At 41.6% G+C, this 14159-nt stretch overlaps 2 non-coding genes across 2 annotated transcripts; both read left to right on the top strand.

Annotated features, from left to right (window-relative positions):
- The first annotated feature begins 2371 nt into the window (after positions 1-2371).
- Trnai-gau lies at positions 2372-2457 on the top strand. Its single transcript is given in 2 exon segments — positions 2372-2408; positions 2422-2457. It is a non-coding gene; the product is annotated as a tRNA-Ile (tRNA).
- Positions 2458-8819: 6362 nt separating this feature from the next.
- On the top strand, positions 8820-8905 carry Trnam-cau. The gene is given in 2 exon segments: positions 8820-8856; positions 8870-8905. It is a non-coding gene; the product is annotated as a tRNA-Met (tRNA).
- The last annotated feature ends 5254 nt before the right edge of the window (positions 8906-14159 follow it).

Here is a 14159-nt window from a genome sequence, read left to right as displayed (position 1 = left end):
TATTTTTTCTTTTGAAAACGAATGGCTCTATGAGCGGTTTGACAAAAAACACAACTAACACGCATAGAGAAGACACTTTTCTCATGTTGGCCTCGTTAGCGCAGTAGGCAGCGCGTCAGTATCATAATCGAATGTAGAAATCTGAATGTCGTGAGTTCAATCCTCAGACGGGGCATATTTTTTTCTTTTGAAAACGAATGACTCTATGACCGGTTTGACGAAAACACCACAAACACGCATAGAGAAGACACATTTCTCATGTTAGCCTCGTTAGCGCAGTAGGCAGCGCGTCAGTCTCATAATCTGATTTAGAAATATGAAGGTCGTGAGTTCCATCCTCACACAGGGCATATTTTTTTCTTTTGAAAACGAATGACTCTATGACCGGTTTGACAAAAAACACAACAAACACGCATAGAGAAGAGACTTTTCTCATGTTGGCCTCATTAGCGCAGTAGGCAGCGCGTCAGTCTCATAATCAAATCTAGAAATCTGAAGGTAGTGAGTTCGATCATCACACGAGGCATATTTTTTCTTTTGAAAACGAATGGCTCTATGAGCGGTTTGACAAAAAACACCACAAACACACATAGAGAAGACACATTTCTCAGGTTGGCCTCGCTAGCGCAGTAGGCAGCGCGTCAGTCTCATAATCAAATGTAGAAATCTGAATGTCGTGAGTTCGATCCTCACACGGGGCATATTTTTTCTTTTGAAAACGAATGACTCTATGACCGGTTTGACAAAAACACCACAAACACACATAGAGAAGACACATTTTCCATGTAGGCGTCGTTAGCGCAATAGGCAGCGCGTCAGTCTCATAATCTGATTTAGAAATATGAAGGTCGTGATTTCGATCATCACACAGGGCATATTTTTTTTCTTTTGAAAACGAATGACTCTATGACCGGTTTGACGAAAACACCACAAACACGCATAGAGAAGACACATTTTTCAGGTTGGCCTCGTTAGCGCAGTAGGCAGCGCGTCAGTCTCATAATCAAATGTACAAATCTGAAGGTCGTGAGATCGATCCTCACACGGGTCATATTTTTTTCTTTTGAAAACGAAAGACTCTATGAACGGTTTGACGAAAACACCACAAACACGCATAGAAAAGGCACATTTCCCATGTAGGCGTCGTTAGCGCAATAGGCAGCGCGTCAGTCTCATAATGAAATCTAGAAATCTGAAGGTCGTGAGTTCGATCCTCACACGGGGTACATTTTTTTTCTTTTGAAAACGAATGACTCTTTCAGCGGTTTGACAAAAAACACAACAAACACGCATAGAGAAGAGACTTTTCTCATGTTGGCCTCGTTAGCGCAGTAGGCAGCGCGTCAGTCTCATAATCAAATCTAGAAATCTGAAGGTAGTGAGTTCGATCATCACACGGGGCATATTTTTTCTTTTGAAAACGAATGGCTCTATGAGCGGTTTGACAAAAAACACAACTAACACGCATAGAGAAGACACTTTTCTCATGTTGGCCTCGTTAGCGCAGTAGGCAGCGCGTCAGTATCATAATCGAATGTAGAAATCTGAATGTCGTGAGTTCAATCCTCAGACGGGGCATATTTTTTTCTTTTGAAAACGAATGACTCTATGACCGGTTTGACGAAAACACCACAAACACGCATAGAGAAGACACATTTCTCATGTTAGCCTCGTTAGCGCAGTAGGCAGCGCGTCAGTCTCATAATCTGATTTAGAAATATGAAGGTCGTGAGTTCGATCCTCACACAGGGCATATTTTTTTCTTTTGAAAACGAATGACTCTATGACCGGTTTGACGAAAACACCACAAACACGCATAGAGAAGACACATTTTTCAGGTTGGCCTCGTTAGCGCAGTAGGCAGCGCGTCAATCTCATAATCAAATCTAGAAATCTGAAGGTCGTGAGTTCGATCCTCACACGGGGCACATTTTTTTTTCTTTTGAAAACGAATGACTCTTTGAGCGGTTTGACAAAAAAAACAACAAACACGCATAGAGAAGAGACTTTTCTCCTGTTGGCCTCGTTAGCGCAGTAGGCAGCGCGTCAGTCTCATAATCAAATCTAGAAATCTGAAGGTCGTGAGTTCGATCAACACACGGGGCACATTTTTTTCTTTTCAAAACGAATGACTCTATGACCGGTTTAAAGAAAACACCACAGACACGCATAGAGAAGACGCATTTCTCATGTTGGCCTCGTTAGCGCAGTAGACAGCGCGTCAGTCTCATAATCAAATGTAGAAATCTGAAGGTCATGAGTTCGATCCTCACACGGGTCATATTTTTTTTTCTTTTCAAACGAATGACTCTATGAGCGGTTTGACGAAAACACCACAAACACGCATAGAAAAGACTCATTTCTCATGTTGGCCTTGTTAGCGCAGTAGGCAGCGCGTCAGTCTGATAATCAAATGTAGAAATCTGAAGGTCGTGAGTTCGATCCTCACACGGGGCATATTTTTTTCTTTTGAAAACGTATGACTCTATGACCGGTTTGACGAAAATACCACAAACACGCATAGAGAAGACACATTTCTCAGGTTGGCCTCGCTAGCGCAGTAGGCAGCGCGTCAGTCTCATAATCAAATGTAGAAATCTGAAGGTCGTGAGTTCGATCCTCACACGGGGCATATTTTTTTTCTTTTGAAAACGAATGACTCTATGACCGGTTTGACGAAAACACCACAAACACGCATAGAGAAGACACATTTCTCATGTAAGCCTCGTTAGCGCAGTAGGCAGCGCGTCAGTCTCATAATCAAATGTAGAAATCTGAAGGTCAGGAGTTCGATCCTCACACGGGGCATATTTTTTTTCTTTTGAAAACGAATGACTCTATGACTGGTTTGACAAAACACCACAAACACACATAGAGAAGACACATTTCTCATGTTGCCTCATTAGCGCAGTAGGCGGCGCGTCAATATCATAATCGAATGTAGAAATATGAATGTCGTGAGTTCGATCCTCACACGGGGCATATTTTTTCTTTTGAAAACGAATGACTCTATGACCGGTTTGACGAAAACGCCACAAACACACATAGAGAAGATACATTTCTCTGTTGGCCTCATTAGCGCAGTAGGCGGCGCGTCAATATCATAATCGAATGTAGAAATCTGAATGTCGTGAGTTCGATTCTCACACGGGGCATATTTTTTTTCTTTTTAAAATAAATGACTCTATGACCGGTTTTACTAAAATACCATAAACCTACATTGACGACATGACACATTTTTCATTTCGCCCTTTTACCTGTTAGAAGAAAATACCCAGACACGCATAGAAAAGACACATTTCCCATGTAGGCCTGGTTAGCGGAGTAGGCAGCGCGTCAGTCGTATAATCTAATGTAGAAATCTGAAGGTCGTGAGTTCGATCCTCACCACGGGCATATTTTTTTCTTTTGAAAATGAATGACACTATGACCGGTTTTACTAAAATACCACAAACCTACATTGACAGGACACATTTCTCATTTCGCCCTTTGAACTGTTAGAAGAAAATACCACAGACACGCATATAAAAGACACATTTCCCATGTAGGCGTCGTTAGCGCATAAGGCAGCGCGTCAGTCTCATAATCAAATGTAGAAATCTGAAGGTCGTGAGTTCGGTCCTCACACGGGGCATATTTTTTTCTTTTGAAAACGCAACAAGCACGCATAGAGAAGACACATTTCTCATGTTGGCCTCGTTAACGCAGTAGGCAGCGCGTCAGTCTCATAATCGGATTTAGAAATCTGAAGGTCGTGAGTTCGATCCTCACACGGGGCACTTTTTTTTTTTAAACGAATCACTATGACCGGTTGAGGAAAACACCACAAACACGCATAGAGAAGACACATTTCCCATGTAGGCCTCGATAGCGCTGTAGGAAGCGCATCAGTCTCATAATCGAATGTAGAAATTTGAAGGTCGTGAGTTCGATCCTCACAAGGGGCATATTTTTGTCTTTTGAAAATGAATGACACTATGACTTCTTTTATTAAAATACCACAAACCTATATTGACAGGACACATTTCTCATTTCGCCCTTTGACCTGTTTGAAGAAAATACCACAGACACGCATAGAAAAGACACATTTCCCGTGTTGGCCTCGTTAGCGCAGTAGGAAGCGCGTCAGTCTTATAATCTGATTAAGAAATGAGAAGGTCGTGAGTTCGATCCTTACAAGAGGCATTTTTTTTTAAAAACGAATGACTCTATGATCGGTTTGAAGAAAACACCACAAGACACATTTCTAATGAAAGCCTTAGTAGCGCATAGGCAGAGCGTTATTCTCATAATTTTTACTTTTGAAAATGAACTACACTTTGACCGGTCCTAAGAAAACACGACAAACGCACATAGAGAAGACATATTTCCAATTCTGGCCTTTGATCTGTCAGAAGGAAACACCACAAACACGCATAGAGAAGACACATTTCCCATGTAGGCCTCGTTAGCGCAGTAGGCAGCGCGTCAGTCTCATAATCGAATTTAGAAATCTAAAAGTCGTGAGTTCGATCCTAACACGGGGCACAGTTTTTTTCTTTTGACGGTGAATGACCCTATGACCGGTTTGATTAAAACACCACGAACACGCATAGAGAACACACATTTCTAATGTAGGCCTCGTTAGCGCATAGGAAGAGCGTCGTTCACATAATTTTTAACTTTGAAAATAAATTACACTTTGACCGGTTTGAAGAAAACACGACAAACACGCATAGAGAAGACACATTTCTCATGTTGGCCCCGTTAGCGAAATATGGCAGCGCGTCAGTCTCATTATCGAATGTAGAAATCTGAAGGTCGTGAGTTCGATCCTCACACGGGGCATATTTTTTTTCTTTTAAAACGAATGAATCTATGACGGGTTTGACGAAAACACCACAAACACGCATAGAGCAGACACATTTCTCATGTTGGCCTCGTTAGCGCAGTAGGCAGCGCGTCAGTCTCATAATCAAATCTAGAAATCTCAAGGTCGTGAGTTCGATCCTCACACGGGGCATATTTTTTTCTTTTGAAAACGCAACAAACACGCATAGAGAAGACATATTTCTCATGTTGGCCTCGTTAACGCAGTAGGCAGCGCGTCGGTCTCATAATCTGATTTAGAAATCTGAAGGTCGTGAGTTCGATCCTCACACGGGGCATATTTTTTTTTAAACGAATGACTGTATGACCGGTTTGACGAAAACACCACAAACACGCAGAAAGAAGACACATTTCCCATGTAGTCCTAGTCAGCGCAGTAGGCAGCGCGTCAGTCTTATAATCTGATTTAGAAATCTAAAGGTCGTGAGTTCGATCCTCACACGAGGCATATTTTTTTTCTTTTGTAAACGAAAGATTCTATGACCGGTTTGACGAAAACACCACAAACACGCATAGAAAAGACACATTTCTCATGTTGGCCTTGATAGCGCAGTAGGCTGCGCGTCAGTCTCATAATCAAATGTAGAAATCGGAAGGTCGTGAGTTCGATCCTCACACGGGGCATATCTTATTCTTTTGAAAACGAATGACTCTATGACAGGTTTGACGAAAACACCACAAACACGCATAGAGAAGACTCATTTCTCATGTTGCCTAATTAGCGCAGTAGGCGGCGCGTCAATATCATAATCGAATGTAGAAATCTGAATGTCGTGAGTTCGATCCTCACACGGGGCATATTTTTTTTCTTTTGAAAACGAATGACTCTATGACCGGTTTGACGAAAACACCACAAATACGCATAGAGAAGAAACATTTCTCATGTTGGCCTCGTTAGCGCAGTATGCAGCGCGTCAGTCTCATAATCAAATGTAGAAATCGGAAGGTCGTGAGTTCGATCCTTACACGGGGCATATTTTATTCTTTTGAAAACGAATGACTCTATGACCGGTTTGACAAAAAAACACCACAAACACGCATAGAGAAGTCACTTTTCTCATTTTGGCCTCGTTAGCGCAGTAGGCAGCGCGTCAGTCTCATAATCTGATTTAAAAATCTGAAGGTCTTGAGTTCAATCCTCACACGAGGCATATTTTTTTCTTTTGAAACGAATGACTCTATGACCGGTTTGACAAAAACACCACAAATACACATAGAGAAGACACATTTCTCATGTTGGGCTCGTTAGCGCAGTAGGCGGCGAGTCAGTATAATAATCGAATGTAGAAATCTGAATGTCATGAGTTCGATCCTCACACGGGGCATATTTTTCCTTTGAAAACGAATGACTCTATGACCGGTTTGACGAAAACACCACAAACACGCATAGAAAAGACACATTTCCCATGTATGCGTCGTTAGCGCAATAGGCAGCGCGTCAGTCTCATAATCTGATTTAGAAATATGAAGGTCGTGATTTCGATCCTCACACAGGGCATATTTTTTTTCTTTTGAAAACGAATGTCTCTATGACCGGTTTGACAAAAACACCACAAACACGCATATAGAAGACACATTTCCCATGTAGGCCTCGTTAGCGCAGTAGGCAGCGCGTCAGTCTCATAATCGAATTTAGAAATCTAAAAGTCGTGAGTTCGATCCTAACACGGGGCACAGTTTTTTTCTTTTGACGGTGAATGACCCTATGACCGGTTTGATTAAAACACCACGAACACGCATAGAGAACACACATTTCTAATGTAGGCCTCGTTAGCGCATAGGAAGAGCGTCGTTCACATAATTTTTAACTTTGAAAATGAATTACACTTTGACCGGTTTGAAGAAAACACGACAAACACGCATAGAGAAGACACATTTCTCATGTTGGCCCCGTTAGCGAAATATGGCAGCGCGTCAGTCTCATTATCGAATGTAGAAATCTGAAGGTCGTGAGTTCGATCCTCACACGGGGCATATTTTTTTTCTTTTAAAACGAATGAATCTATGACGGGTTTGACGAAAACACCACAAACACGCATAGAGCAGACACATTTCTCATGTTGGCCTCGTTAGCGCAGTAGGCAGCGCGTCAGTCTCATAATCAAATCTAGAAATCTCAAGGTCGTGAGTTCGATCCTCACACGGGGCATATTTTTTTCTTTTGAAAACGCAACAAACACGCATAGAGAAGACACATTTCTCATGTTGGCCTCGTTAACGCAGTAGGCAGCGCGTCGGTCTCATAATCTGATTTAGAAATCTGAAGGTCGTGAGTTCGATCCTCACACGGGGCATATTTTTTTTAAACGAATGACTGTATGACCGGTTTGACGAAAACACCACAAACACGCAGAAAGAAGACACATTTCCCATGTAGTCCTAGTCAGCGCAGTAGGCAGCGCGTCAGTCTTATAATCTGATTTAGAAATGTAAAGGTCGTGAGTTCGATCCTCACACGAGGCATATTTTTTTTTTTTTGTAAACGAAAGATTCTATGACCGGTTTGACGAAAACACCACAAACACGCATAGAAAAGACACATTTCTCATGTTGGCCTTGTTAGCGCAGTAGGCTGCGCGTCAGTCTCATAATCAAATGTAGAAATCGGAAGGTCGTGAGTTCGATCCTCACACGGGGCATATCTTATTCTTTTGAAAACGAATGACTCTATGACAGGTTTGACGAAAACACCACAAACACGCATAGAGAAGACTCATTTCTCATGTTGCCTCATTAGCGCAGTAGGCGGCGCGTCAATATCATAATCGAATGTAGAAATCTGAATGTCGTGAGTTCGATCCTCACACGGGGCATATTTTTTTCTTTTGAAAACGAATGACTCTATGACCGGTTTGACGAAAACACCACAAATACGCATAGAGAAGAAACATTTCTCATGTTGGCCTCGTTAGCGCAGTATGCAGCGCGTCAGTCTCATAATCAAATGTAGAAATCGGAAGGTCGTGAGTTCGATCCTCACACGGGGCATATTTTATTCTTTTGAAAACGAATGACTCTATGACCGGTTTGACAAAAAAACACCACAAACACGCATAGAGAAGTCACTTTTCTCATTTTGGCCTCGTTAGCGCAGTAGGCAGCGCGTCAGTCTCATAATCTGATTTAAAAATCTGAAGGTCTTGAGTCCGATCCTCACACGAGGCATATTTTTTTCTTTTGAAAACGAATGACTCTATGACCGGTTTGACAAAAACACCACAAATACACATAGAGAAGACACATTTCTCATGTTGGGCTCGTTAGCGCAGTAGGCGGCGAGTCAGTATAATAATCGAATGTAGAAATCTGAATGTCATGAGTTCGATCCTCACACGGGGCATATTTTTCCTTTGAAAACGAATGACTCTATGACCGGTTTGACGAAAACACCACAAACACGCATAGAAAAGACACATTTCCCATGTATGCGTCGTTAGCGCAATAGGCAGCTCGTCAGTCTCATAATCTGATTTAGAAATCTGAAGGTCGTGAGTTCGATCCTCACACGGGGCATATTTGTTTAAAACGAATGACTGTATGACAGGTTTGACGAAAACACCACAAACACGAAGAAAGAAGACACATTTCCCATGTAGTCCTCGTCAGCGCATTAAGCAGCGCGTCAGTCTCATAATCTGATTTAGAAATCTGAAGGTCGTGAGTTCGATCCTCACACGAGGCAAATTTTTTTTCTTTTGAAAACAAAAGATGCTATGACCGGTTTGACGAAAACACCACAAACACGCATAGAAAAGACACATTTCTCATGTTGGCCTTGTTAGCGCAGTAGGCAGCGCGTCAGTCTCATAATCAAATGTAGAAAATCGGAAGGTCGTGAGTTCGATCCTCACACGGGGCATATCTTATTCTTTTGAAAACGAATGACTCTATGACCGGTTTGACAAAAAAACACCACAAACACGCATAGAGAAGTCACTTTTCTCATGTTGGCCTCGTTAGCGCAGTAGGCAGCGCGTCAGTCTCATAATCAAATGTAGAAATCTGAAGGTCGTGAGTTCGATCCTCACACGGGGCATATTTTTTTTCTTTTGAAAAGGAATGACTCTATGACCGGTTTGACAAAAAAAACACCACAAACACGCATAGAGAAGACACATTTCTCATGTTGGCCTCGTTAGCGCGGTAGGCAGCGCGTCAGTCTCATAATCAAATCTAGAAATCTGAAGGTCGTGAGTTCGATCCTTCGACGGGGCATATTTTTTTCTTTTGAAAACGAATGACTCTATGACCGGTTTGATGAAAACACCACAAACACGCATAGAGAAGACAATTTTCCCATGTAGGCCTCGTTAGCGCATAGGCGGAGCGTTATTCTCATAATTTTTACTTTTGATAAAGAATTACACTTTGACAGGTTATAAGAAAACACGACAAACCCACATAGAGAAGACACATTTCTCATTCTTGCCTTCGATCTCTTATAAGAAAACACCACAAACACACATAGAGAAGACACATTTCTCATGTTGTCCTCGTTAGCGAAATATGGCAGCGCGTTAGTCTCATAATCGAATGTAGAAATCTATAGGGCGTGAGTTCGATCCTCACACGGGGCATATTTTTTTCTTTTGAAAACGAATGAATCTATGACCGGTTTAACGAAAACACCACAAACACGCATAGAGAAGACACATTTCTCATGTTGGCCTCGTTAGCGCATAGGCGGAGCGTTATTCTCATAATTTTTACTTTTGATAAAGAATTACACTTTGACAGGTTATAAGAAAACACGACAAACCCACATAGAGAAGACACATTTCTCATTCTTGCCTTCGATCTCTTATAAGAAAACACCACAAACACGCATAAAGACACATTTCTCATGTTGGCCTCGTTAGCGAAATATGGCAGCGCGTCAGTCTCATAATCGAATGTAGAAATCTGAAGGTCGTGAGTTCGATCCTCACACGGGGCATATTTTTTTCTTTTGAAAACGAATGAATCTATGACCGGTTTAACGAAAACACCACAAACACGCATAGAGAAGACACATTTCTCATGTTGGCCTCGTTAGCGCATAGGCGGAGCGTTATTCTCATAATTTTTTTTTTTTATAAAGAATTACACTTTGACAGGTTATAAGAAAACACGACAAACCCACATAGAGAAGACACATTTCTCATTCTTGCCTTCGATCTCTTATAAGAAAACACCACAAACACGCATAGAGAAGACACATTTCTCATGTTGGCCTCGTTAGCGAAATATGGCAGCGCGTCAGTCTCATAATCGAATGTAGAAATCTGAAGGTCGTGTGTTCGATCCTCACACGGGGCATATTTTTTTCTTTTGAAAACGAATGAATCTATGACCGGTTTAACGAAAACACCACAAACACGCATAGAGAAGACACATTTCTCATGTTGGCCTCGTTAGCGCATAGGCGGAGCGTTATTCTCATAATTTTTTTTTTTGATAAAGAATTACACTTTGACAGGTTATAAGAAAACACGACAAACCCACATAGAGAAGACACATTTCTCATTCTTGCCTTCGATCTCTTATAAGAAAACACCACAAACACGTATAAAGAAGACACATTTCTCATGTTGGCCTCGTTAGCGAAAAATGGCAGCGCGTCAGTCTCATAATCGAATGTAGAAATCTGAAGGTCGTGAGTTCGAACCTCACACAGGGCAAATTTTTTTTTTTTTGAAAACGAATGGATCTATGACCGGTTTGACGAAAACACCACAAACACGCATAGAAAAGACACATTTCCCATGTAGGCGTCGTTAGCGCAATAGGCGGCGAGTCAGTCTCATAATCTGATTTAGAAATCTGAAGGTCGTGAGTTCGATCCTCACACGGGGCATATTTTTTTTTTTTAACGAATGACTGTATGATAGGTTTGACGAAAACACCACAAACACGAAGAAAGAAGACACATTTCCCATGTAGTCCTCGTCAGCGCTGTGAGCAGCGTGTCAGTCTCATAATCTGATTTAGAAATCTGAAGGTAGTGAGTTCGATCCTCACACGGGGCATATTTTTTTTTCTTTTGAAAAGGAAAGATTCTATGACCGGTTTGACGAAAACACCACAAACACGCATAGAAAAGACACATTTCTCAGGTTGGCCTCGTTAGCGCAGTAGGCAGCGCGTCAGTCTCATAATCAAATCTAGAAATCTGAAGGTCGTGAGTTCGATCCTCCGACAGGGCACATTTTTTTCTTTTGAAAACGAATTACTCTATTACCGGTTTGATGAAAACACCACAAACACGCATAGAGAAGACACATTTCTCATGTTGGCCTCGTTAACGAAGTAGGCAGCGCGTCAGTCTCATGATCTGATTAAGAAATCTGAAGGTCGTGATTTCGATCCTCACACGGTGCACATTTCAAGTTCTGAAAATGAATGACACTATGACCGGTTTGACGAAAACACCACAGACACGCATATAGAAGACACATGTCTCATGTAGGCCTCGTTAGCGCATAGGCAGAGCCTCATTCTCAAAACTTTAACTTTTGAGAATAAATTACACTATGACCGGTTCTAAAAAAACACGACAAACCCACATAGAGAAGACACATTTCTCATTCTGGCCTTTGATGTCTTCGAAGAAAACACCACAAACACGCATAGAGAAGACACATTTCTCATGTAGGCCTCGTTAGCGCAAAGGCGGAGCGTTATTCTCATAATTTTTACTTTTGATAAAGAATTACACTTTGACAGGTTATAAGAAAACACGACAAACCCACATAGAGAAGACACATTTCTCATTCTTGCCTTCGATCTCTTATAAGAAAACACCACAAACACGCATAAAGACACATTTCTCATGTTGGCCTCGTTAGCGAAATATGGCAGCGCGTCAGTCTCATAATCGAATGTAGAAATCTGAAGGTCGTGAGTTCGATCCTCACACGGGGCATATTTTTTTCTTTTGAAAACGAATGAATCTATGACCGGTTTAACGAAAACACCACAAACACGCATAGAGAAGACACATTTCTCATGTTGGCCTCGTTAGCGCATAGGCGGAGCGTTATTCTCATAATTTTTTTTTTTTTATAAAGAATTACACTTTGACAGGTTATAAGAAAACACGACAAACCCACATAGAGAAGACACATTTCTCATTCTTGCCTTCGATCTCTTATAAGAAAACACCACAAACACGCATAGAGAAGACACATTTCTCATGTTGGCCTCGTTAGCGAAATATGGCAGCGCGTCAGTCTCATAATCGAATGTAGAAATCTGAAGGTCGTGAGTTCGATCCTCACACGGGGCATATTTTTTTCTTTTGAAAACGAATGAATCTATGACCGGTTTAACGAAAACACCACAAACACGCATAGAGAAGACACATTTCTCATGTTGGCCTCGTTAGCGAAATATGGCAGCGCGTTAGTCTCATAATCGAATGTAGAAATCTGAAGGTCGTGAGTTCGATCCTCACACGGGGCATATTTTTTTTTCTTTTGAAAACGAATGAATCTATGACCGGATTAACGAAAACACAACAAACACGCATAGAGAAGACACATTTCTCATGTTGGCCTCGTTAGAGCAGTAGGCAGCGCGTCAGTCTCATAATCAAATCTAGAAATCTGAAGGTCGTGAGTTCGATCCTCACACGGGGCATATTTTTTTCTTTTGAAAACGCAACAAACACGCATAGAGAAGACACATTTCTCATGTTGGCCTCGTTAACGCAGTAGGCAGCGCGTCAGTCTCATAATCTGATTTAGAAATCTGAATGTCGTGAGTTTGATCCTCACACGGGGCACATTTTAAGTTCTGAAAATGAATGACACTATGACCGGTTTGAAGAAAACACCACAAACACGAATAGAGAAGACACATTTCTCATGTTGGCCTCGTTAACGCAATATGGCAGAGCGTTAGTCTCATAATCGAATTAAGAAATCTGAATGTCGTGAGTTCTATCCTCACACGGGGCATATTTTTTTTCTTTGAAAATGTATGACTCTATGACCGGTTTTACGAAAACACCACAAACACGCAGAGAGAAGACAATTTTCCCATGTAGGCCTCGTAAGCGCATAGGCGGAGCGTTATTCTCATAATTTTTACTTTTGATAAAGAATTACACTTTATCAGGTTATAAGAAAACACGACAAACCCACATAGAGAAGACACATTTCTCATTCTCGCCTTCGATCTCTTTCAAGAAAACACCACAAACACGCATAGAGAAGACACATTTCTCATGTTGGCCTCGTTAGCGAAATATGGCAGCGCGTCGTTCTCATAATCGAATGTAGAAATCTGAAGGTCGTAAGTTCGATCGTCACACGGGGCATATTTTTTTCTTTTGAAAACGCAACAAACACGCATAGAGAAGACACATTTCTCATGTTGGCCTCGTTAACGCAGTAGGCAGCGCGTCAGTCTCATAATCTGATTTAGAAATCTGAAGGTCGTGAGTTCCATCCTCACACGGGGCATATTTTTTTAAACGAATGTCTGGTGTTTTTTAAACAAAAACACCACAAACACGTCAGCGCAGTAAGCAGCGCGTCAGTCTCATAATCTGATTTAGAAATCTGAAGGTCGTGAGTCCGATCCTCACACGGGGCATATTTTTTTTCTTTTGAAAACGAAAGATTCTATGACCGGTTTGACGAGAACACCACAAACACGCATAGAAAAGACACATTTCTCAGGTTGGCCTCGTCAGCGCAGTAAGCAGCGCGTTAGTCTCATAATCTGATTTAGCAATCTGAAAATCGTGAGTTCGATCCTCACACGGTGCATATTTTTTTCTTTTGAAAACAAAAGATTCTATGACCGCTTTGACGAAAACACCACAAACACGCATAGAAAAGACACATTTCTCAGGTTGGGCTCGTTAGCGCAGTAGGCAGCGCGTCATTCTCATAATCAAATAAAGAAATCTCAAGGTCGTGAGTTCGATCCTCACACGGGGCATATTTTTTTCTTTTGAAAACGAATGACTCTATGACTGGTTTGACGAAAACACCACAAACACGCATAGAGAAGACACATTTCTCATGTTGGCCTCGTTAGCGCGGTAGGCAGCGCGTCAGTCTCATAATCAAATCTAGAAATCTGAAGGTCGTGAGTTCGATCCTCACACGGGGCATATTTTTTTTCTTTTGAAAACGAATGTCTGTATGACAGGTTTGACGAAAACACCACAAACACGCATAGAGAAGACACATTTCTCATGTTGGCCTCGTTAGCGCTGGTTTAGAAATCTGAAGGTCGTGAGTTTGATCCTCACACGGGGCACATTTTAAGTTCTGAAAATGAATGACACTATGACC

Source organism: Nematostella vectensis, chromosome 9, assembly GCF_932526225.1.
Source record: "Nematostella vectensis chromosome 9, jaNemVect1.1, whole genome shotgun sequence".
NCBI lineage: Eukaryota > Metazoa > Cnidaria > Anthozoa > Actiniaria > Edwardsiidae > Nematostella > Nematostella vectensis.
The sequence above is the reverse complement of the archived record's forward strand: the minus strand, read 5'-3'. Positions and strand labels throughout refer to the sequence as shown.